The 24,311-nt window shown below is 37.4% G+C and overlaps 1 protein-coding gene across 3 annotated transcripts in view; it reads right to left on the bottom strand.

Moving 5' to 3' along the window:
• krz (beta-arrestin protein kurtz) overlaps positions 1 to 24,311 on the bottom strand; it is an 80,410-nt gene that overhangs the window by 14,308 nt on the left and 41,791 nt on the right. The gene's annotated exons all lie outside the window — the stretch shown is intronic.

Below are 24,311 nucleotides of genomic sequence, written 5' to 3' on the forward strand. Positions count from 1 at the left end.
AGTGTAAAGGCAGGCGCGATACGTTTTGTTGCATACGCATTTTGCATCGGAACCATTAATTTCAAACCAGTGTGCTTAGTGCGAGTTTTTTAACGTTTTCGATAGCATAAAAGTTAACTCAAATTTGTATGCAGTTAAAACAGCGCCCCTAGCGGCAAACGTAGGCAAACGTTCCAACTCCTTACACATTTGAGTTAACTTTTACGCTATCGAAAACGTTATAGGACGCATGTAGCTCACGTCGTGGTTATGGCATAGTTGATAAAACCCTTTGCGCTTAAGAACAAGGAGAGCCGACCCTATATAGCTAGAAGAAGATATTTTAATTCATAAGTCCATTAATTATGCAGTGGCTGTAAGAGAACATAGAAGACAGACTGATGTCTGAATTTCGTTAACGTTATTTTCTATATTAGATAATGCTATATTAGATAATATGCTATATGAGCAGGAGGCGTTACCTCCCAAACCCATATCTGAAAATCTTCCATACTTTATTAACAGTAATGCTTCGAATATAATACATAAGTATAAGCTCCGATTCAGATAGAGTGGTTCCAGAGTTACAAATAAACAAACCAACCTTTTTTTTTTCATGTATTAAACCTATAATTAAATACATACGTGACCACGCAGTTATCGATAGACCCTTATCATTTTACCCTCAACGAGATCGAATACGGCCGCAGGTTCTGTCTCAACCTTGCCGCACAGAAATCGATATCCGAGAACCGATTCGATTAGTTTCCCTTCGATTCATTTATATTTCAGCTCCACGAAATTCCTTTTGAAGTTCGTATATCAATTAACCCTAACTTGCTTAATTATATTGAAGTAAAACTTAATTGTTCATGATTACGAATAGTTGCTTTTTAATAAGCTTTTATCAGCTTCAGACTTATGGATGTTTGTAACGGAATCTTTCAACATGATTTTGACCCCCTTCAAAACGTCGGATTAACTCGAAATTTGGTATACTTATTAAGGACCGAAGATAATTCAATATTTAAAAATCAATATTTTAAAAAAGAAAATTTGAAAAAATTGAAATTCAACAAAAAAATGAAAAATAATTAATACTTTAAAAAAAACTATCAAAATACGCTTTTAGAGAAAATCCAACTAAAAAATAAGCGTGGGGTGCTTTTCAGGATATTATCAAAATAACCCTTCTACTCATATCTGTTCATAAATTATTTATAAATACTTATACCATGCACCCCACGCTTTTTTTACAATAAAATCATTTTTTCTTACACTATTTTTAATTCAAATTTATTAAAATTTATTTTCTATTTTTTAGTTGGATTTTCTATAAAAGCGTATTTTGTTAGTTTTTTTTAAACTATTAATTATTATTGTTGCTGGTAAAGTATGTTTATTTTTTTAACCATCGAATTACCTTGCACGGGAGAGTATGCTCAATTTGCGCGACATGTCCACGGTTTTCATAACGAGTTAATGGATAATATTTTTATCATTGGCGTAAATGGCTAGACGCGCTCGTTGCCCTGCTGGAAATAACTGGTATCCTTATTAACAAACCAGAATACATGACTGCTTTACGACAAATGTACTGGGCGGAACGGTGGTAGTGACCGGTTCGGTATCACATCCTAATACTCGTGTCTCATCTATTCATCTATCACTTATTACTGGTGGTAGGACCTCTTATGAGTCCGTACGGGTAGGTACCACCTACCTGCCTATTTCTGCCGTGAAGCAGTAATGCGTTTCGGTTTGAAGGGTGGGGCAGCCGTTGTCACCATACTGAGACCTTAGAAATCATATGTCAAGGTGGGTGGTGCATTTACGTTGTAGATGTCTATGGACTCCAGTAACCACTTAACATCAGGTGGGCTGTGAGCTCGTCACCCCCTCTAAGCAATAAAAAAAAGAAAATATTTAAACGTCTAGAAACGTCTACTTTAGTTTTTGTAGTCCAGGCATTAGTAATTCACCCACGACCCTATCTAATACCCACCGACAACGCTAACGCTAACTATCCGTTTCATCCGATTAATTACAACGCGCTATAGAAGAACAGTTCGTGACACACGGTAGCTCGAATATGACAGGAAACAAGCAAATCTCCTGTCGTTGATAATTACCGGGGACAGCTAGATCCCGATTGAATACCGCGTCTAGTGACGGAGGGGGATCCTATAATCGGATTGCGATCCGTCCATTCCAGCTTCGTCGGGGGACCAAAATCTGTGCGGGAGAAATATATCATTCTCATCATCAAGGACTACATTGAATTATTGAGTTTTATTTCTCAATATCTAATTATTACTATACACATAGTTTAAAATCATAATTATTTCCAGAGCATTTTAAGCATTTGACTAATTAGTCATTAATATGCGTCATATGAGCCCATACGGGTATGTACCACATTATACCTATTACTGCGAAGAAGCAGCAATGTATGCGGCTTTGAAGTCTAAGACGGTCGTTATACCAAACAATTGATTTACGAGAAGATATAAATTAGACTTCATGTCTCAAGGTGGGTGGTGGCAGTTACGTAGTTCAGCCTATCAACTCTAGTAACCTCATTGCACCTGATGCGCTATAAGCACGGACACCTGACTTTGGGATAATAATAAAAATAAAGAGTGGACAAAATTCTCACAACACTATTTGTCACATCACTGCACATTAGTTTTATATTAAGGTGTCGTAACATCGACAAAATAAAATATGGACATACTCATTCGTATCACATTCATGGGTGAATGAGCGTCACCCTAACGCGCTCGACCTCGTCGTGATTGAAGTTTTCTCGATTTGTCGCTCTCATTTCGGCAGCACACGTGAATAGGTCAGATTATATCCAACGAACGTTTCCGTATTGTAAGTATGTATTATGGACGGAATTTTTTCACTTCGTTAAAACATTCTTCGTGTTCATACGTGAAATACCAATTAGGTGATGCCCGAACACGTGCACGATTTGTATTATTTTTTAATTAGTACCAAAATATGAGTCGTTCTTTTTTTTTAGCTTTAATGGGTGAACGAGCTCACAGCTCACCTGATGTTAAGTGGTAACTGGAGTCCATAGACATCTACAACGCCACCCACCTTGAGATATAAGTTCTAAGGTCTCATGTATAGTTACAACAGCTGCCCCACCCTTCAAACCGAAACGCATTACAGCTTCACGGCAGAAATAGGCAGGTTGGTGGTACCTAACCGTGCGGACTCACAAGAGGTCCTACCACCAGTAATCTTAGCGATAGCTTAAATATTAAGCAATACAAAAGAGCGTCTCGTCAATTTACTTAGTACTTTATAATTATTGAACTTGAAAGAGGTAAATTTTAACGGTAGTACCTACGCAGAAGGCTCCAATTTAAGGCTCTATTGTATTTTAGCATCGAATTTACCTTTAAATAATTTTCATTTACACGGTATTCAACATCAATTCTTTGATATCGGAGAAATACCTATTGTTGATATTTCGGACCGGTTTTTTGTTCTCGAGTAAATGATTCCCTTTTATCTACATCTCTCGCAGAGTGGTTCCATTATAGAAGTCCTAGAGAGAGCCCACGAGAGGCGATTTATTGTTTTCTTAAAACAAATAATAATAGGTCGTCCCTACATAATAACGTCAATATGTCATTATATTCGTAATATCGGAGGTAAGGAACTTGATAGATTTCTTCTGTCGCCCCTCGCTTTGATAAATTGGACTTGTCACATCTTTTTATAGGTACTAATATTATAGGTTGTTGAATAGGAATTACACAAATAATATTTACTTAAAGAAATGTATTAATAATACTAGCTGACCCGGCAGATTTCGTGGTGCCTCAATCGATAATTTTTTATTTATCGATTTATCGTCTTTTGACCTAAAATTTTGTATAAAATAAACTTAAAACACACAAAAGGAATCCGTCCGACGGGAGACACATAAAATGATAAACAAAATTGTTATTTTATTTAGTTCCAAGCATTTTCATATTTATTTACCTTTTAAACGTTCTCGGACTTCCACAAATAATTCAAGACCAAAATTAGCCAAATCGGTTCAGCCGTTCTCGAGTTTTAGCAAGTTTTTAGGCAGCGGCTTGGCTCTGCCCCTGACATTGCTGACGTCCATGAGCGACGGTGAACACTTACCATCAGGTGGGCCTTATGCTCGTCTGTCTACAATGGCAATAAAAAAAAAGATTAATGAGCAGCAATTCATTTTTATATATATAGATAGATAGATAGATTAGGGTTATAATTCTTAATACGATTTTGTTAATTTTTAATTAAAGCCTCAGGCCCTTCTATCTGTTGCTTGTTGCGGGTCTTGATGCCACATTTCTGCCTAATCTTACCACGAATAATATGACAACCGTTTTACCAATATATTTGACCTTCTAATCTTATAACGTGTCTGTGTCTGAGGGTGTCCCTGGGTATGCCGATGTTACATGAGAGAGCTAGACGAAGTAAGTTTGTCCTTTTATAATAATAAGGTGTCGTTTCTCGAAGATTCTGCATGCCAGAGATGTGAAAAGTTTGTCGTCGAATAATCGAGACAAAATCGCACAATCACGACATGCAGTGTCCAGTAACCGAACTTATTTAAGAAGGTATTGAATTCTCCACACTGCGCCACGTACAAACGCTAGATGGCGTTGCCAGTAATTTAGAAAAAAGGTTTAATTAACGAAAATGAAATATTCTGGCGTTACACTCTTATGTCTCAAATTGGATAGCATTCTGAATCTAATTCTTCTTCAAATCTACTAAGCCCCAGAAGAGTTGAGAGCCGGTCCGTCTATCAACGCTAGTAAAAAAATTCGTTAGAACGAACTCGTCTAGAGGTAAATATATTTTAGGCTTCGTCCAGCAGACTGTTCATTTAACTTTTAATGAAATATCAAGTCCGACGGTGAATTTTAACACTCAGAGCGGCGGGAAAGCGAAAATAAACGACACGAAATGCATTTTAATGAAAACACGACCACTCTCGTATTCTGGGTCTTATTAAAGCCATCCCTTATGTGTGGATTAAAGAAAATGTTTTCGTATTCAGTACTAACATGTCATAATAAGGTTATCCGTGTAAACGCGATAGTTGCTTGTAACAAAAAGTAAACGATAAACGCACGATTTTCGTTTCTTATGAGATCAATACAACCATATCTAATCTAGGAGTAGTTTGTATAAAATATCTATTTCTTGGCAGACTACTAGAAAACATTTTGACAACTCCAAATATCTTTGGGAACATTTTCAAGTTGGACAATAAACTCAACTTCATTTCATCAATTTAACTGATGGTAGGACCACTTGTGAGTCCGCGCGGTTAGGTACCACCACCCCGCCTATTTCGGCCGTGAAGCAGTAATGCGTTTCGGTTTGAAGGGTGGGGCAGCCGTTGTAACTATACCTGAGACCTTAGAACTTATATCTCAAGGTGGGTGGCGCATTTACGTTGTAGATGTTTATGGGCTCTAGTAACCATTTAACACCAAGTGGGCTGTGAGCTCGTCCACCCATCTAAGCAATAAAAATAAATACAATAAGTAATATTAGGAAAATATAAAGGGCCTTCGGCACTTCTTTCTTGTTGGTATTATTATTTTAAACAATTATAACAATAGCAAACGAAATATTATTGGACGAAAGAGGCGAACCGTGAGAAGCCAGCTTACAAATTGGTGTTTTAATGACAAACAACGTATAGACCGATAACCTAATGAGGCTTTCATCTGAATATATATTCCATTAATGAGTCGATGGTTGAATGCAAATTAAAATTTTTTATTGATTATTTTCTATTTACTACGTTTTTTTTTTTTATTATTTTTGTTGTTCGTTTTGTGTTAAATATTTAACTCTAGGCGATGCGACGTCACAAGGGTTTAGTTATTTAAATGCGGTGACATTTAAATGGTGTTTATTTGTAAGGTAAGTTTTTGTATAGTTTAAGGTCACTGTTTGTCTTCCAAATAAAATAAAATAGTCAGTGGTACCTGTAGAAATTATATTTTCTAAAGGCGAATCATATTATTAAATCTTGTTATATTTAATTAAAACTAACTTGATCAAATAAATGGCAGTTCTAATCTCAAACGGGGAATCTCGTCAGCCCACCCGTACAAACAGACAGTTTTATTCGAGACTTTAATTACTCGGTTGGGCGTATCCCGGGATACTAACTAAACGATACCGTATATTGATTAGGCATTCGTCGGTTTGCTCTGGATTCGGGCTGTAACATTTAACTGTAATGCTTGATTGATATTCTATTTAGTATTTCGATTTATTACGTATTAACTTATAACTGAAAATGTTTAATACCTGTAACATTATAGTGGCATTTTAGACATTAAATGTTCTATCAAGTTTGAAATATACTTGTATTTTTTTTTTGTTGCTTAGATGGGTGGACGAGCTCACAGCCCACCTGGTGTTAAGTGGTTACTGGAGCCCGTAGACATCTATAACGTAAATGCGCCACCCATCTTGAGATATAAGTTCTAAGGTCTCAAGTATAGTTACAACGGCTGCCCCACCCTTCAAACCGAAACGCATTACTGCTTCACGGCAGAAATGGGCAGGGTGGTGGTACATACCTGCGCGGACTCTCAAGAGGTCCTACCACCAGTTTTGTATCCAAAAAAATATTTTTTAGGACATTTATATATTACATAAAAAAAGTGACGAAATATATCAACGCTCAGAACTCAACACGCATACAAAAATGTGACCGAATCCATACAAATTAGACGACGCGGCAAATTGTGAATTTCATAAGCCCGTCTTGAGCAAAATTCAAACATCATTTATATTTACTCTCAATTTATTTCAGAACTCTATTCTGGGAACTACATTCTAACTTTGAATATGTTTATGGGAATGTGTAGGAAGCGTACATTTTACTAGGTTTTCACACACTAATGTTGCACTAATATGGATTAAGCCAAATAGAAAAAAAAAAACGATATTGACGGGTGACGTGATTTATAAATACACCGTCGACGTTTTGGAAAAACTAACTACTAATACATAAGTTCTCTTCTAATAGGTATAAGTTTCTCTGAACGTACTGGCCGTTTAGCGTACTGACTTTAAAAGCTACACCCTAAATGGGTGCTACTATTCCGCTACATGAACCACCCGCATCAATTGTCACCTACGCACCTAACGAAGTTGAACTAAGCCTGAAATAAACTAAAATAAGCTTGACCTGAGCGGTCTACGTATGGGTCACGGAAGCACATCCGACATCCGTGACATGTGCTCGACGCGGACGCTGGGTGATACCGGTGGGCCGAAACATTGATGGGGAAATTAAAGCTTCCGTTTTACGCTTAATGATTTCGAATTTGTAAAATAACTTTAAACTATAAATTGTTAAATCCAATTGAATGTCTAATTAAATTAATGCAACGCAATGATACGGTTTTAATTCATATATACCAATTGAAAGTTCTATACCAAATGGATTGCTAAATTGTCGATATTGATACCAAATTCTTCATTTATGTAGATGACCTAAAAAAAAAGGAAGGATTCTCTTATTGGATACTTTAATTTACGAAGCTTCGATTCTGACATTCTTGTCTGTTTTTTTATGGACTGTAAAAGTTATTATCGCACTAAAAGTAGAAGATATTAAATTGCGCTCGAGCTCAGCTAATTCTCAAGTCGGATTAATATTGGACATAAAATATGTCAAGGGACATTGAACTGAAGTGAATAAGAGAGATTCGATAGAGGCTGTGCGAGTGAACGATAGATAGAAACGAACAGCGTTGAGTAATTGAATAGACACGATGAGCACTGAAAGAAGGGCCCATGCAATTTGGACTTTCATGATTCATATTTATTTTAAGGTAGACGATACTAAACGAGATTTTCAAACCCCATTTGTCATTTCGAGTTTGCTCACTGATGTCACTAGTGACAAAGGTCCTTTCAATTTATCAAGGGATATGTACACTGTAGCATAATATATGTCGAATCAATTTGTACTTGTTTGATAAAGGAGGTGAATAATGGATGTACGTGTTAAATACACTTGTCAAATGTAAGAAACGAATCTACACTTGTTTATAAGCTGGAAGAAATGATTCTGCACTATACAATCTCACAGCTTTGATTCTGCGGCGACAAATATCTAATTAGGTACCGTTTTAACCCCAATTTGAAGAATTTTGGAATGTCACAGCGGAGAGAAAGACCTTCAATCTCCTTCAATACATTTCATTGGTAGCACTGTGGTAGCTATCATACAACACAAGATATTTGACAGATATCTGAATCTCGCTTACGATTTTTTCAAGATAAGCTTGCATATATACAAGTTCCAAACAACAACAACATTAGGACCGTCGGTCTACCGAGTTATATCATACACTCGGTGGAAGATCTTCCTTCCCTTTGTCGTAAATACCACAGCACTTTATGCCGCTTAGTTAACGTACTACTCAAGTAAAATGATGCCCACATTTTTTATTATTCGTTTGATAGTTAGGTAGGTAGTTTGAAAACCCGCATGACCTTTCGAAACCCCAACTTCGTGTAGCCATTCATACATTCAACCTTTACGTAATATATTTACTTACCAAATAGTATCTGATTTGTAATCCTTCGTACATTTACGAGCTACGTATATTATTTTGGGATTGCGTATTAAATCTAAGCCAATATTATTGATTTTAGTCGTTGATGTGATTGATACCACGAACGAACCTTCAACTTTGTTTATCGCTAATTCGGCCTGATCCTTTTCTTGAAGGGCTAAAATCAATCGCACGAGTATAATTTAAATCGGAAAAACGGCACGAGGACCAACTTTATTTAACAATTAGTTTATATTTGAAAAGATGAATCTCATTTTACATATTATTATGTGTGCCATTAAGCAAGTTCAGGTGACTAGAAAATCGTTAAAACAACAAACACACGTCTGGTCACGAACATGCTTCCGCTGATCAATAGGGCATGCATTTTTTTTATAGCATAGATGGTTGGACGAGATCACGGCTCACCTGGTGTTAAGTGGTTACCAGAGCTCATATACATTTGCAATATAAATGCCGCCACCCACGAGACAAGGTCTCAGTTTTTACAGTACAACGGCTGCCCCACCCTTCAAACCGAAACACATTACTGCTTCACGGCAGAAATAGGCAAGGTGGTGTTACCTACCTGTGCGGACTCACAAGATGTCCTACCTCCAGTACACAGTAGCATATTGAGAGAAAATGTAAAAAGTGACGAAACATAGATTTTATTAATGCCGAAAAAAATGTTTCATCGGCGCTGAAATGAAAATTATTATATGGTAAGGAGCCTCCGAAACATCGTCATCGAATACTCGGCAAACCTATATAAGGAGGGTACTTAGATAATTCCGCACATTTTGTTCGTTACACTCGCAGTGCACGGACGTTTGGCGATAATCAGTGTTAGATGTACCCCCACTAGCTAAACGCACTATACCGAGTAAGCCTATAAAAGCACCGTATTTGGCGCTGGGTACGGACGTTCGCGGACTACTCGGCATACTCATACGTGATTCGTGATTTGTGATTTGTACTTAATTAAAAATTAGTAAGATAAGGTTAGGCCACTGGCAATTGTTTTTTTATTAATTTCTCAATCTGATTCCTAATAATATATATATGTCTGTTAATTGGAATACTAAATCTACCTTCATCTTTTATTAACGTTTTCCCGAAGACAACACTCGGCAGTAATAGCTACAGATTACTTATTTCGAGGAAAATGAAACAAAATAATTATTTTACTATTAATATAAAAGGTTAGAAGGTAATTGTTTTGATTAAATTAGTAGATATATTTGTTCTGTGAGTTTTTTGTGATATTGAATCAAATACGATTTGTTTTTCGTTAAGTATAATAGGACTGCGGTTATTACTGTGAACTTCGAAATCGTGTCCATCTGAGGATTGATTTCGTGTTATTTATGAGATCCGGTAAGCGTTTAAGTATGGATGTGCTGTGACCTTGTTCACCTATCAATAATGATTAACCCGCTAAGTACCTCTACGGAACAAGGTGACATTCTACAAAACTTGCATACGTACAGTCATGACTAATGCAACTCATTCGCAAAACCAACCCGCCCGCGTGTTCTCCAGGTTATCCAATCCCGTTTTTTCAGGACAGCCGTCGGAGTACGGTTCTACGTGAGGAATGTAGATCTTCACGATTCAGAACTAGAACCGTTACATAAATATCTGAAGACAGCGTCAGAACAGTTCTTCGAGAAAGCGACAAGGCATGATAATTTCCGATCCAGGCGACGGTACAACGCACAGCCGCTATAGTTTTAGGCATGTAATGTGGGATCCTCCCGATACAATCTCGGTGTGTTCCACATTCTAAACACCTCGTCGAACTCTCCGAAGAGTTGGACGAGCAACCTAACTCACAGACGCAAAGCATTGAGTGTCTCGTCGGATCTTCCCAGTGGGTCGCGATTTGAATCAGGTGGTAGATTCAGCGAAACACTGCTCTTGCTAGGGCTAGTGTTAGCAAATTCTCTCGTTCGTTTGTCGTCGACGATCGCCTCGACAACCCGTCGGTCGGGCGTCCCCGGGCTAGCGCCACGAGTCTGGTTATAGTGTTGACCGCGGGAACCCCCTACTGTGACCGGGTTCTGACCCCGGGGGAGTTCGGACGTCTGGTTTGAGAGTGCAAGGTGAAGTCGTTTGGTGCGGTACGGCCCTAAAAATATCCCTAAGCCCACGGTCACTCCCAACATCTGTAGACCGTCAAGTCCCACATACGCGCGGATGCCTCGTAGGAGGCTCGGTTCCCTGCCCAAAAAAGCCCCTTAGGTTACCAGCGAATACTCGTAGGTAGGGATAAAAAATCTGAGCCCCGTAAGGTCACCTACCAAATCGCGCGAAGCCGGAATAGCCCCTCAAAGCCACGAGCGATTAGGTAGGGAAAAACAATTAAGATTAAAAAAAAGTTCATTCGGATACCGACACAAAGTCAACTTTGTGTGGAGAGCAAATTATGTTTAAAATTTATGAAAATTTATGAATTACTTTCCCACAAATTTTTCCTTTGTTATTTTTCACAATTAACATCCACACATTACAACAATCCTGTATACGAATCGGTTCGATAATTATTTGTCTCAATCATCCGATACCAAAGAATCTCTAAGCTAAAACCAACGATTGTAACATTTCCACGGCTGTGTATTAGTCTTAAGAAAAGCGTGTCCCATAAAGAATATTTCTCGGAAGCAATATCATAATATTCGATTCGTATGTACCTACTATGTGCATTATTGAATTTTTCCGCGATACATACACATGAGTGGAATAAGACTAGCACTGGTTATTTATTGCTTGAGGATTTTGATTTTGAAACATTACACAAGAATATAGAAGCCATCACGTGTTAGATTGTTAATGAATTATTGATATTGAATATATGTGTGCTGAGCATCTGAGTCTATAAAGTATAATTTAGTATTAGAACAATTAATTAATCTGACTGGTATTTATTTATCCGGTAGTTACGTAGAAAGTCTTGTGAGCTCGCAACGGTAGGTAACACCACCCTACCTATTTCTGCCGTGAAGCAGTAATGCGTTTCGCTCTGAAGGGAGGGGCAGTCATTGTACTGTAAAAACTCAGACCATAGAACTCATGTCTCGAAGTGGGTGGCGGGATTTATGTTGTAGATGTATATGGATTCCAGTAACCACTTAACAACAGGTGGGCTGTGAGCTCGTCCTCCCATCTAGTCAATAAAAAAATAAACAATAATTTTCACAAACCCAAAAAATTTGCACACATGTAAGAAACAATGGAGATGTAATTTTATTACTTTTTAATGTTATTACTTTTTCATCTTCGTACTACAAGATAACCAAGATTAAAAAAAGGTTTTATTTTTAGGTTAGTTTGCTATCGAACCTTTTTTTTAGTTTTTAAGCAATATAATATATTTTGACTACTTTAGACTAGATAATAAATGGCTTTCGGAGCCCATGGAAAACACAACATGACTCCTCACCCCGCCATTAGATCGCAATCTCTGTATATTAACGTTAATATTTAATAATGGCTCATATGATATTTTAATTTTAAAGAAAACGTTATATTTCAATTATATTATTTTAATTAAGAGGTATGTACAACTATATCTGGTACTCCGATCTAGATAATTACAATTCTAGGCAAAGGAAAACAAACCCGATTTCAAAGAACGCATTAAGACTTGGCCGTAAAAATGTACTTTCAACTATTATCTACGTATCGCGCTGTAAAGTTTTAAGTGTTTTCGAAGACGTATAAAATTTTAATAGACACGATATAACATTAAGAACAATGTGTGCGTAACATTATTTTCGTTTTGAGAACACCATATTATTATTATCATAGGTGGGAAATAGGCAAATACTAATTTATGCAATGCAGTTTGAAGGCTGTTACAATTAAACACTTCTATAGTATAATACTAGTGGTCCCGCAGTAGTCGAAATTCGACTTTATTTAATTGAAATTATAAGTTTGAACATTATCATGGTTCTATTGTCAAAGAGACAAAGAATATTATTATATATTTCTATAATCACAGATTTCGTCAAGACTACACTATACAAATAAAATTAAAGATAAACAATATTAGGTAGCTTATGCTCCATTTGATCACAGACTTTAAGCAATAACAAAAGTTTGACAGTAAACAAAGGGTATGTTTGTATGTGTGTATGTAAGAGTATATGCGTGTGTGTCAAATATTGGTAGTGTGTGTAATGTTTTCTTTATTGATTTAATGTATACTTTATGCATTATTTAAAAAAAAAATTAGCATTGTGCACTTCTCAATATTCTGTATAAGTGTGGAAAATTTCATACTCCTCCGTCCGCGCAATTTTCGTAAAAAGGGATACAAAGTTATTGCTTCGCGGATTAATATAAATATTTTTTCATTACCGCAATTAAAATCACCTTAGTAGATGTACAATAGTTTGTATGAACTTAATATATTGTGTATATTTTACGTAACATTTTACATATAAATAAAATAAACATAACAATCACAAATTTCGAGATAGTACTCTTTAGTAAAATAGCGTTATTCCGGATATCCTTTTGAACACAAAAATCTGCCTAAAATCCGGGGATGAGAAGGGTAAATAGAATTATAGCCCACTACGTTGCTCCCAGGATACCAGTCCTTCGACGAAACGAATATATCTGTAAGCCTGGCGAATACTTTCTAAATACGAAAAGAATGCTCTTTGCTACTTACTGAAGAATGGAACTTGACCACATACTACTGTATCAACATTCTAAAAGGATTTCAATAAATATCTATCTACTAGCTGACCCGGCAGACTTCGTAGTGCCTCAATCGATAAATAAAAGACCTAAACTTTTGTATAAAATAAACTTAAAACAAACAAAAGGAATCGGTCCGACGGGGGACACATCAAAGGAAAAACAAAATTGTTATTTTTATTTAATTCCGAACATTTTCATATTTATCTACCTTTTAAACCTTCTCTAGACTTCCACAAACAATTCGATACCAAAATTAGCCAAATCGGTCCAGCCGTTCTCGTGTTTTAGCGAGACTAACGAACAGCAATTCATTTTTATAATTATATAGAGATAACTGAATCATCTTGATAAATTGACTAGGAACTAAAAACGCAAAGTGAAATGAAATAATTACACAGTAATAATACCAGGTGAGCTGTGAGCGATCGGGCTGCCAATGCAAAATAATAATAATTTCAAGTTCCAATAAAGACCAAATTCCAAAGTTAGCCCTTTTTAACGTAGAATATCCCTCGGGCCTCAGAAGCTCTCCGTAGTTACGTCAAACGTGTGTTGTTACAAACGTAATATAACTCGAACGAGGTCAGTTTATAAAAGTGTTGTTTGTTTGTGAACAAGAAACGCGTGTTCCCACGATTTGCGTAAATCCAGACCGTGAACAGATGGCAGGGCTGCGGCTTGTAAGTTCATAATGAACGTTATTCCAGTTTATATGCTGTTTACCTCTCTCTCTAATTACATGTATAGAACGAAACCGTAAATCGTTTATAGATACAGTACAGATTCGTTGAGAAGGATTTATTTTTTCCTTCGTTTAGATTTCGTAACGCGCTAATATACAATTAGTTTATTTTTAATTTTTTTTTATTGCTTAGATGAGTGGACGAGCTCACAGCCCACCTGGTGTTAAGTGGTTACTGGAGCCCATAGACATCCACAACGTAAATGCGCCACCCACCTTTGAGATATAAGTTCTAAGGTCTCAAGTATAGTTACATATAGAATTCAAGATATAAGTTTGTTGTTACACAAAGTGCGCGATCTATTTATTCAAGTATATAAAAAAAATTTGACATGTGAGGGACTCTTTTTTTATTGCTTAGATACGTAGACGAATTCAAGGCCCATCTGATGTGAAGTTGTTGCGTAGCTGCTGCCAACGAAATGCCGCTACCTACCTTGAGATATGAGTTCTAAGGTCTCAGTTTGTACAGTACAACGACTTGCCCACCCTTCAAACCGAAACGCATTACTGCTTCACGGCAGAAATAATCAGGCCGGTGGTACCTATCCGTGCGGACTCACAAGACGTCCTACCACCAGTAATTAGGCGAATTATAATTTTGCGGGTTTGATTTTTATTACACGATGTTATTCCTTCACCGTGGAAGTCAATAGTGAGCATTTTTAAGTACGTGGTTTATTAGGAAAAATGGTACCTGCCTGCGGGATTCGAACACTGGTACAGTTGCATCGCTCGTTACAATGTACCTGGCATCCTATCCTTTAGGCCACGTCGACTTAGAAGCGCTTTTGTGAAGTTTAATATTAAAAGAGTTATTTATTAAGGTCTTTATTGGTCCTATTATTGTATTTAATAGCTTTAGACGGCGGACGAGCTTGCAAAAAGCAGGGCCATAAATGATACCGAAATCCGTCCTATCCATCAAAAAACACAACCTGAATACTGCCACCTAAAATGTATTCCATTAATCCAAATTCTTTGTAAAGAGCTAGAATGGAAGCAAACAATTATAAAACCTAAGTATTCGCAAGATTTAATTAAATACCGTCACAAGAATTTAGACCGAAACAGTATATAGAATAGTTCTTAACGGTAAGCAGCGGCTTGGCTATGTCCTTAGCATTGCTGACCTCTATGGGAGACGGTGACCATTCACCATCAGGTGGGCTGTAAGCTCGTCTGCATACTAAGGAATAAAAAAAAAACGAAACGAATCTTCCTTATCAAATAATCTTTCTTGAACAAGTTCTAACAATTAATTATTAACTTACTTTATAATAAGCCACACATAAACACTTTCTATAAAGTACATAACCCCACATTCGTAGTACAAAAATAATCTTTGTTTTATCAGAATCCGATTTTATTTATCCGATAATAATAACATTATGATGGATGAAGTCGAAAACAACGTCAGTATAGTGAATCAACATCAATAGGTACTGTGCGTACGTATCGTGCACAATTATGTAGGCAAAATATTAGTGTCTGTAATCTCGACTAACGAATGTTTCTGATGAATGGGAATTTAGCATTGAAAGCAATGTCTAATGAAATTTCGTAGGGGAATCATTTCTAGAGATGTTTCTTACTTTGATCATGGAATCGCTTATTTTACGAGCCACTGATTAACTTGACACCAAGGCTCGCGTATTTCAGCAATGCCAAGAGCGGATAAGCCGTTACTTAGAGAAACTGATAATCATTACCACTAACCACTAGTGTTCTTTTCTCATTATCTATTATAATATTTTATATGCCTATACTTTTTTTTGTGCTTAAGTGGGTGGACGAGCTCACAGCCCACCTGGTGTTGAGTGGTTACCGGAGGCCATGGACATCTACAACGTAAATGCCGCCACCCACTTTGAGATAAGTTCTAAGGTCTGAGTATAGTTACAACGACAGCCCCGCCCTTCAAACCGAAACGCATTACTGCTTCACGGCAGAAATAGGCAGGCTGGTGGTACCTACCCGCGCGGACTCACAAGAGGTCCTACCATCAGTAATATTTACATTTCAAAAGACAAGTCATACATAATTCAATCATTCTACTAACGCCTGTTTGTGACTTGGTACAAGATACAGTTGTAGGCTCACTTAAACGCACTTATTGTGCATTAGACGTATGTTTGTACGTCAGAGTAACTGATCAGAGGGTCAGAACAATCATGCTTGTACGTAAACAGTTACTAAGAAACCTGCCAGTTAATAGGCCACCGCGAATTACTAACCAAAACAAATGACAAATTGTCCACTTCGATAAAGCGGCACGACACGAGAACCCTCTCATCGTGGCCGCCGGTAAGTACATTCCCGATCCTGCGGACAGAATGGAAAGCAGTCGACGTCGCCCCAAACACGTCATTTCGGATCCTCCCGATCCACTAACGGTGCTTTTAGGTACCTCAAGCACCGGTCATCGTTCCCGTAAATTAACCCATAGACACAGCCCACTGAGTTTCTCGCCGGATCTTCTCAGTGGGTCGCGATTCCGATCCGGCGGTAGATTCTGCGAAGTACGGCTCTTGCTAGGGTTCGTGTTAGCAACGTCGTCAGGTTTGAGCCCCATGAGCTCACCTTCTAGTTAAGGTTACGCTGAAATAGCGTCTCAAGGCTATCTATCAGCTTAGGTAGGAAAAATAATATGGAATTTATACGAAATAAAAATGAATTTCATTAATATCACGGCTGCTTTTTTTGTTCAGTTAATTAAATCTATACATGGCAAACGAAACAGGATACAGTCCATTTATTAATTTGCGTCATTCATTAATATTATCATTAATGGTGAAACACCGTTACCGGGCAAGGCAAAGCGGCGCTATTATCCTTGTTAGAAACGCAAAACATACAAATAAATTTATTAAAATGTATCCATATCAAATGCTTATATTTAGAAATTGAAAAAAAAAAGTAATTTAAACCTATTTTTACAAGTAATCAAAGGCATGAAACTCTTGAGTTTGTACACGGTTTTATGTTTGTGTCCCGGCTTTCCTCAGCCGCGTCGTAAAAAAAAAATTAAAAAAGGACCGTAATAAAATAGTGGCAATAATAAGAATGGCATATCTAACTCTCTCATAACTTAAATAATTTAATGTCTTTTACAAGACGTATCTTGAACAATACGAAAATCAAGGTAGACCGACGGACGGCGCGGCGATCCGAACATGAAATAAAAACATGATAAATATTCAAAAGGATAGGCGAGCCTGAGAATTGCTCGGGGCTGAGTGTGCGTGGAAATTATTTAAATGAAAATGAAGGTGTCCGTTCACTTTGGGACGGCACACGAATTTCAAGATCGCCTCGACGGTAGATTAATTAACTAAATAACTGACCCGGGGTTCGATTACCGATCACAGAGAGAAATCTTTGTTTTTTTTTTGTTTTATTGCTCAATTTTTACTGGTGGTAGGACCTCTTGTGAGTCCGCACGGGTAGGTACCACCATCCTGCCTATTTCTGCCGTGAAGCAGTAATGCGTTTCGGTTTGAAGGGTGGGGATGCCGTTGTAACTATACTGAGACCTTAGAACTTATATCTCATTAACGTTGTATATGTCTATGGGCTTCAGTAACTACTTAACCCAGATGGGCTGTGAGATCGTCCACCCATCTCAGCGATAAAAAAAAATCATATGTGCGAATGAGCGTAGACCCAATCTGATGTAAATTCTCACTAGTATTATGTAACAATCTCATCCTTCAAATCGAAAGGCATGACCGCTTCGCATGATAAGGTAGGACGGTGGTCCCTACTCGTCCGGGCTTACGATACGCCCAAACAAATTATTACATGATGATATTCAGAGTTAAAATGTTCGAAAGCAAATTTTAATTTTGTCTACCGCACGACCGGAAAATAGATCATTTTACTGACCCCGTCCGAATACGAGGAAGAGATTAGATATAAAACGTTTTACGAGGTAGGTACATAGATCGCAATTTGACACGCTCAGAATCGGCTGTAAAATTTTAGAGCCGTATTTCGTATTAACACTGTGTGCTATTCCAAAGTCAGAGTTATCTCTTACGGCATTTGACACCAGTCCAATTTTATTATTATATAATAATACGTATTTTTTCAAACAACATCACAAAAAGGAATGAGTTTTAAAAGTTTTTACATTGAATGTAAAAACCGTTATAACTAACCGATTTTTCAGATGAAAATTCTCGTAGGAACTTCATGTATTATATTTATTTGTTATATTCATTTCTTCTGTTTTTCTTGGAACTTTTCTTCGAGAGACTTATTATTTTTTGAGATGAATTATTTTAATGTGCTATTGTTCACCCAAAATCACTGATACGTATTATATCATATTCTAATTTTCATATTATAACAGAATGCAAGAAGAAAATATAAACCTTGGCTTAAAGGTCACGTTAGCAGCGCATAAAACCTTTTTAAAAAAAAAGGGAAACTAGTTTTGAACAGTTTTGTATATGCCCATTTATATTTAGATCTTATCAAAAAAAATGGTCGCATAGATAAGATAATAGACTATAACCCAAAACTATATTCAAATGTTTAATGTTACAGAACGTCAATAAATAACCAGTTTTTTCGGATTTCCCACCTCAAAATAATTATAAATTTATTTGTGCAAAATGAATACATATTATATTATATTTAATGACGATGAAGGAAATACAATTATAGCTCCAGGAATACAGTCATTTCTAACTTGATGATTTTCGGTTTATTTATGGATTCTTGCTTAATAGTAGCGCAAATAGCCGCAAATATTTACGCACGATTCCAAATTTTCTAAATTATTATCATCAAGTTCCCATGCTAATGAATCAATATACATGATTAACAATGAATCAATATGCAAGGGTAACAACACCATTTACCAATTCGTAATTAAATCGTTCTGTTTTATGTAGTGTCTGCACTTCTTCTTCATACTGCCCTTTCTAAGTCATACGACACAACCAACTGAGTTTATCGCCGGATCTTCTCAGTGGGTCGTGATTACGATCTGGTGGTAGATTTGCGAAGCATTGCTCTAGCTAGGGCTATTGTTAGCAAATTCTCTGTGATTGAACTCGTGAGCTCACTGAGCCATCCGAGCGAAGTTGGAATAGCCCCTTAGGCTACTAGCGAATGGGTACGGAAAAAATGCCCATATCCCGCTGTGTGGGGTCGGCGCAGGATGTCCTCTTGTTTTATTCGAACCTATCATACGTCATCTCCGCACTCACACACTTCTTCGCATTTTTTAACCTACTTATGCTGTTAGCCTTGAGAGGCTATATCAGCGTTACCCTAGCGTGTAGGTGAGCTCTCGGGGCTCAAACCAGGAGGTGTTGCTAGCACTGGCCCTAGCAAGAGCTGTGCTTCGCAGAATCTACCACCGGATCGGAAACGCGACTCACTGAGAAGATCCGGCGATAAACTCAGTGGGCTCTGTCTATGGGTTAGTCTTTCGCATGTCCTCTTCACACAGCTCATTCAAGTATTTTGTATGCGCCCCCTCCTCAGATCTCTTGTTGTGTCTGCACCAATACTTCCAAATAGGGTTACGTTTCGCTTTGGTGCTTCATTTAAGAAATGTATTTAGATTTCAATCTCATTTCACTATCTCTTTCAGTAGTATCCGCGTTGTGGTTTTCAAAACTCGTCTGCCCATCTAAAAAAGCTTATCCGCCGCCATTTTTGACCAACATATTTACAATGTTAAATTAAATAATGACATTTGCAAACCGCGACCACTCGTGTGCTTCACATTCCACATCATGCACATACCGCGAAGCGTAGAATTGACTAAAGTACTTAGTTTCGTTAAAACATTATTTACTAAACCTCCAATATGATAAGTTCGGCTTCCACATACTTTTAATTCGTCATGATTTACCGTAGTGCCTGATCTTCCCCGTGTTTCATTCTTCGAGTCGATGTTTCCAAAGCAAAAGCAATTTAACAACGAACGCACAATGCGTGCCCTTGTCATATTCTCCCCAAATGCGGCATTAATATTGTGAGACGTGTCCACCGCATTCGCACCAAGTCGGAGCTCGTATTAAAGAGAGCATTATTCTTAATATTTAAAGTTTCCTTCCTCACCATGTTTAGTTTAGTTGTTAAATAAATAAATACTTTATTATTTATTACAGATTATTATTCAGGCTAGTTTTAATACAACGCGGCCAATATTTTAAGTGGGGCGACATCAATGTTCTACTGATTTTTATCATCTAGTAACTAGTAGACTTCGTTGAATTCTAAACTCAAAACTAAGTTTAGAGATTTAGATCTACGATGGATGTCGCAATTGTGATTAAAATGGACAATACCTTCTTTTGAGTCAGGAGGAATGGTCATACTTCACCTTGCCTTGGGGCGATAGTCGTGGCGAAGAACTCTACTTATGTACATACTGCCTTCACGAATATATTTAACGACGTCCGTAACCACGAAGACTCATCATCATTCTCCTGCCCTTCTTCCAGTCACTTGAGGTCGGCGCAACATGTTTTCTCCTTCCATACTCTATCATATACTATTTCTTCGCTCACTCCCCTCTTACACTTATCATCTTTCACGCAATTCATTCATTTCTTCTTAGGTCTACCTCTTCCTCTAAAACCTTCGACATTCATAGTTAAAACCCTCTAAGCAACCTCATTGTCATTTCGTCTCATCGCATGTCAATACCATCCCGAACGCGCACTTCTCAACATTTCTGCCACAGGTGCCCCTTTCAGTACTGTTAGAGTCTAACCGTAACCAAGAAGACTGCCGACTCGGAAACCGAAACAGTAAAAACAAGAAACACGAGAATTCAAGGTATAATTAAAATGGAGTACTCATTTAAATCAATTAGATAAACATCTAATAAAATCGATTTGAAACAATTTTTCTGATTTATTTATTGACTTAATTTAGGGATCCATCAAACTCAATCGTCTTCCAATTTTTAAAAATGAATGAGGAATCATTATTTTATACACGGGAACAGTCGTCAACAGTGGGAGTTTAACATTTTAATCAAATTTGATTGAAAGAAATGTGCCCTTAAGATTCCCGTAATCAAATAAAGTCTCCGAAAGCCTTACTTTAAAATATACTTAGCTAAATAAATTAAAATTGACGAGGGACTAGGGAGCATTTAAAGTGGGATATTGCCAGAGCTTCCAAAAGTTGGCATCGTAGTGAAGTACAGATGTTATAAAGAGAAAAAAGGAAAAGTTCAAAGAGCATTGAACTTTTCCTGTTTAATGCTCTCGAGTGATCAACTTTGTATTATTACTGATTTAGATTTGAAATAAGATAGTGGAGGTTGAGGACCAATTCCTCGTGAACCCTATGACCATAAATTAATTCGTTATCAGAGCATCTACATGCCTCCGTTTTGGAAGTCGATTTAATTCGAGGTTAAACCCCATAGTACGCCGTTCTCCACTATCTACACTAATTACAAGTTAAACATTGGTTATCTCACAAATACCTTCACGTTTTAATGAGAACGACAATTACTCGTGTTACACGAGTGTATCCAATTTAACCACTCTCAAATAAATTATATTTGTTTACAGCGAACATTGAGTCAGTTTTGTTGTAACCGATTAAGATTACTTAGGAGCGCTGTTCTTTGTAGACGTGTTGACGGTATTCGTTCGTTTCTCGAATCTAATTTAATTTTCTTCTAATTATTTAGAACTTGAAACTAGATTACTCTTTTATTATTATTATTTTATTGCTTAGATGGGTGGACGAGCTCACAACCCACCTGGTGTTAAGTGGTTACTCGAGCCCATAGACATCCACAACGTAAATGCGCCACCCACCTTGAGATATAAGTTCTAAGGTCTCAAGTACAGTTACAACGGCTGCCCCACCCTTCAAACCGAAACGCATTACTGCTTCACGGCAGAAATAGGCAGGGTGGTGGTACCTACCCGCGCGGACTCACAAGAGGTCCTACCACCAGTAAAGTAGCCTTTCGGCCTTGCAACTTTCGAAGCTCATCACTAACCACATGATTTCAACTTAGTTACCTTTTAAACGAGCACAAAAGGCAGGCCTGATTTGGCCATCTCAAGCTTTCAGGTATTTCAACTTCGTATTTTTCTTCTAATTGGATCAACAGGTCCAATTAAAGGAGAACAGTCGTTCCTAATATCTAGTTCTTACAATTTTAAGACTAATCTAATGAAAGTTCTCATCCATTATGGATGGAGGAGGAAGGAGGAAAAAGTGCCAGGCAAGCTATTTTTGAGGCACAACGAGAAAGAGTTAACGATCTGACAAAATTGTGTTTTAGAGAAACAAACGAAATTTGATAAAATCCTTACATAGATGTACGTTTTAGACTTATTTGGTTTACGAACATAGTTAGCCTAAATCTTCACGAAACAAATTAGTCAATATCTCTACCTAGTCAGGTCATAAATTCTGTCACATGTTTAATGTAAAATAATTGAAACAAGTTTATTCATTAAGTAACCATTCATATACCAAAATGAACATAACAAAACATAGATTCTTATGACACTAAAGTTTATTCAAAACGACCTCCGTGATTTTGAATACAGGCCTTCAATCTGCGCGGCCAGTCGTCTATCGCAGCACGAACGAGGTCCATGTCAATATCGGCGGCTGCCTTAATCAAGGATGTCTTGAGTGACTCCAAATTGGGATGAGGCTTTGAACACGCCTTTTCCTCCAAGTGTTGCCATATCTTGTAATCTAACGGATTCAAATCTGGACTGGAGGAGGGCCAGTCTTCGTGCCGGATGAAGTCGATTTCACGCGCTGCCAGCCAGTCTTGTGTGCTCTTCGCTCTATGAGTTGGCGCCGAATTTTGTTGGAATACCCAGTGCCTGTTATTGAACATGGTATGAGAAACAGGTTCCACAAGGTTCGTCAGGACTGTATTTTGATACACAACTGCATTCGTTTTTACATCTTTCTCACAAAAATGTACATCTGTTAAGCCCCAATAAGAAACTCCCAACCATACCATGAGCGAGGATGGAAAATGACCTCGTTGGACACGCGGAATACGGTTGCTCGCTTCTTCACTACTGTGTGCGTACACCTTATCATTTTGTTTGTTGTAGCTCTCTTCTACGGTAAAAATGTTTTCATCCGAAAAAATAATTTCCCGATATTTTTTTCCCGCGTACCGCTTCAACAAAGCGCGGCATCTCTTCAGTCTCAGGTCCACTAGACGAGCATTCAAACGATGTCCTGTTTTTGTTCGATATGCCCGAAGCCCTAAGTCTTCATTTAACATCCTTTTCACCGTGGTTCTGCTTAACCCCATCTGAAGGGCCAACAGTTTCTGCTTACGTTGGGGATTTCTTTGAATTCGCGCCTTCACAGCTTTTATCACTGCTGGAGTCCTAACAGAACGAGGGCGACCACTTCTTGACCTGTCATCTACACTAGAGTCTTCATTGTATCGTTTGATGGTACGATAAACGAATCTTTTGGTTATATTCAAATTTTTCAGTATGTTAAAAATTTGAATTGGCGCGTAACCGCAACGATGCAACGCAATAACTGCAACACGGTCTTCTTTAAGCGTCCACTCCATATTTAAAAATGAGTAAAATTCTAAAAGTATACATTTTTATTTTCTTGAACAATTCGAAATTCGAATTCAATAAACTTTTTTGTGGCCAGCATTCTAAAAGAAAAGTTTTTACTGTGTGACAATACTTATGACCTGACTAGTTATATATAAAAATGAATTGCTGTTCGTTAGTCTCGCTAAAACTCGAGAAGGGCTCGACCGATTTGGCTAATTTTGGTCTTGAATTATTCGTGGAAGTCCCGGGAAGGTTTAAAAGGTGAGAAATTAGAAAAAAGCTCGGAATTATTTAAAAACAAACAATTTTGTTTTTCCTTTGATGTGTCCCCTTGATGTGTCTTTTATTTATCGATTGAGGCACTACGAAGTCTGCCGGGTCAGCTAGTCATCATCAAATAAATAAAGCCATTTCGTGTTTTTCATTAATCGAAGTACTGAATCAATAGATGCTTATTAGGCTACACGCCCAATGTAAATAATCATGTCTTAGCTCAATTCTGGTTTAGGTATTAATACTCTTTGAAATTGTGGGGGTAGGCTAAGCGCATGACTTCACGAAATTATGAACAGGTAAATATAGTCAAAATGCCGACCATATTTGATGCCATGTCCAATTTTATAATCAATGGGCCACGATACGGACCATTTAACACCTTAGGAGTTCGAGGATGGGCACATGTTACTATTTTCAGATAAATAAATGGTA

The sequence above is a fragment of the Bombyx mandarina genome, chromosome 05 (assembly GCF_030267445.1).
Source record: "Bombyx mandarina strain Sakado chromosome 05, ASM3026744v2".
Taxonomy (NCBI): Eukaryota; Metazoa; Arthropoda; class Insecta; order Lepidoptera; family Bombycidae; genus Bombyx; species Bombyx mandarina.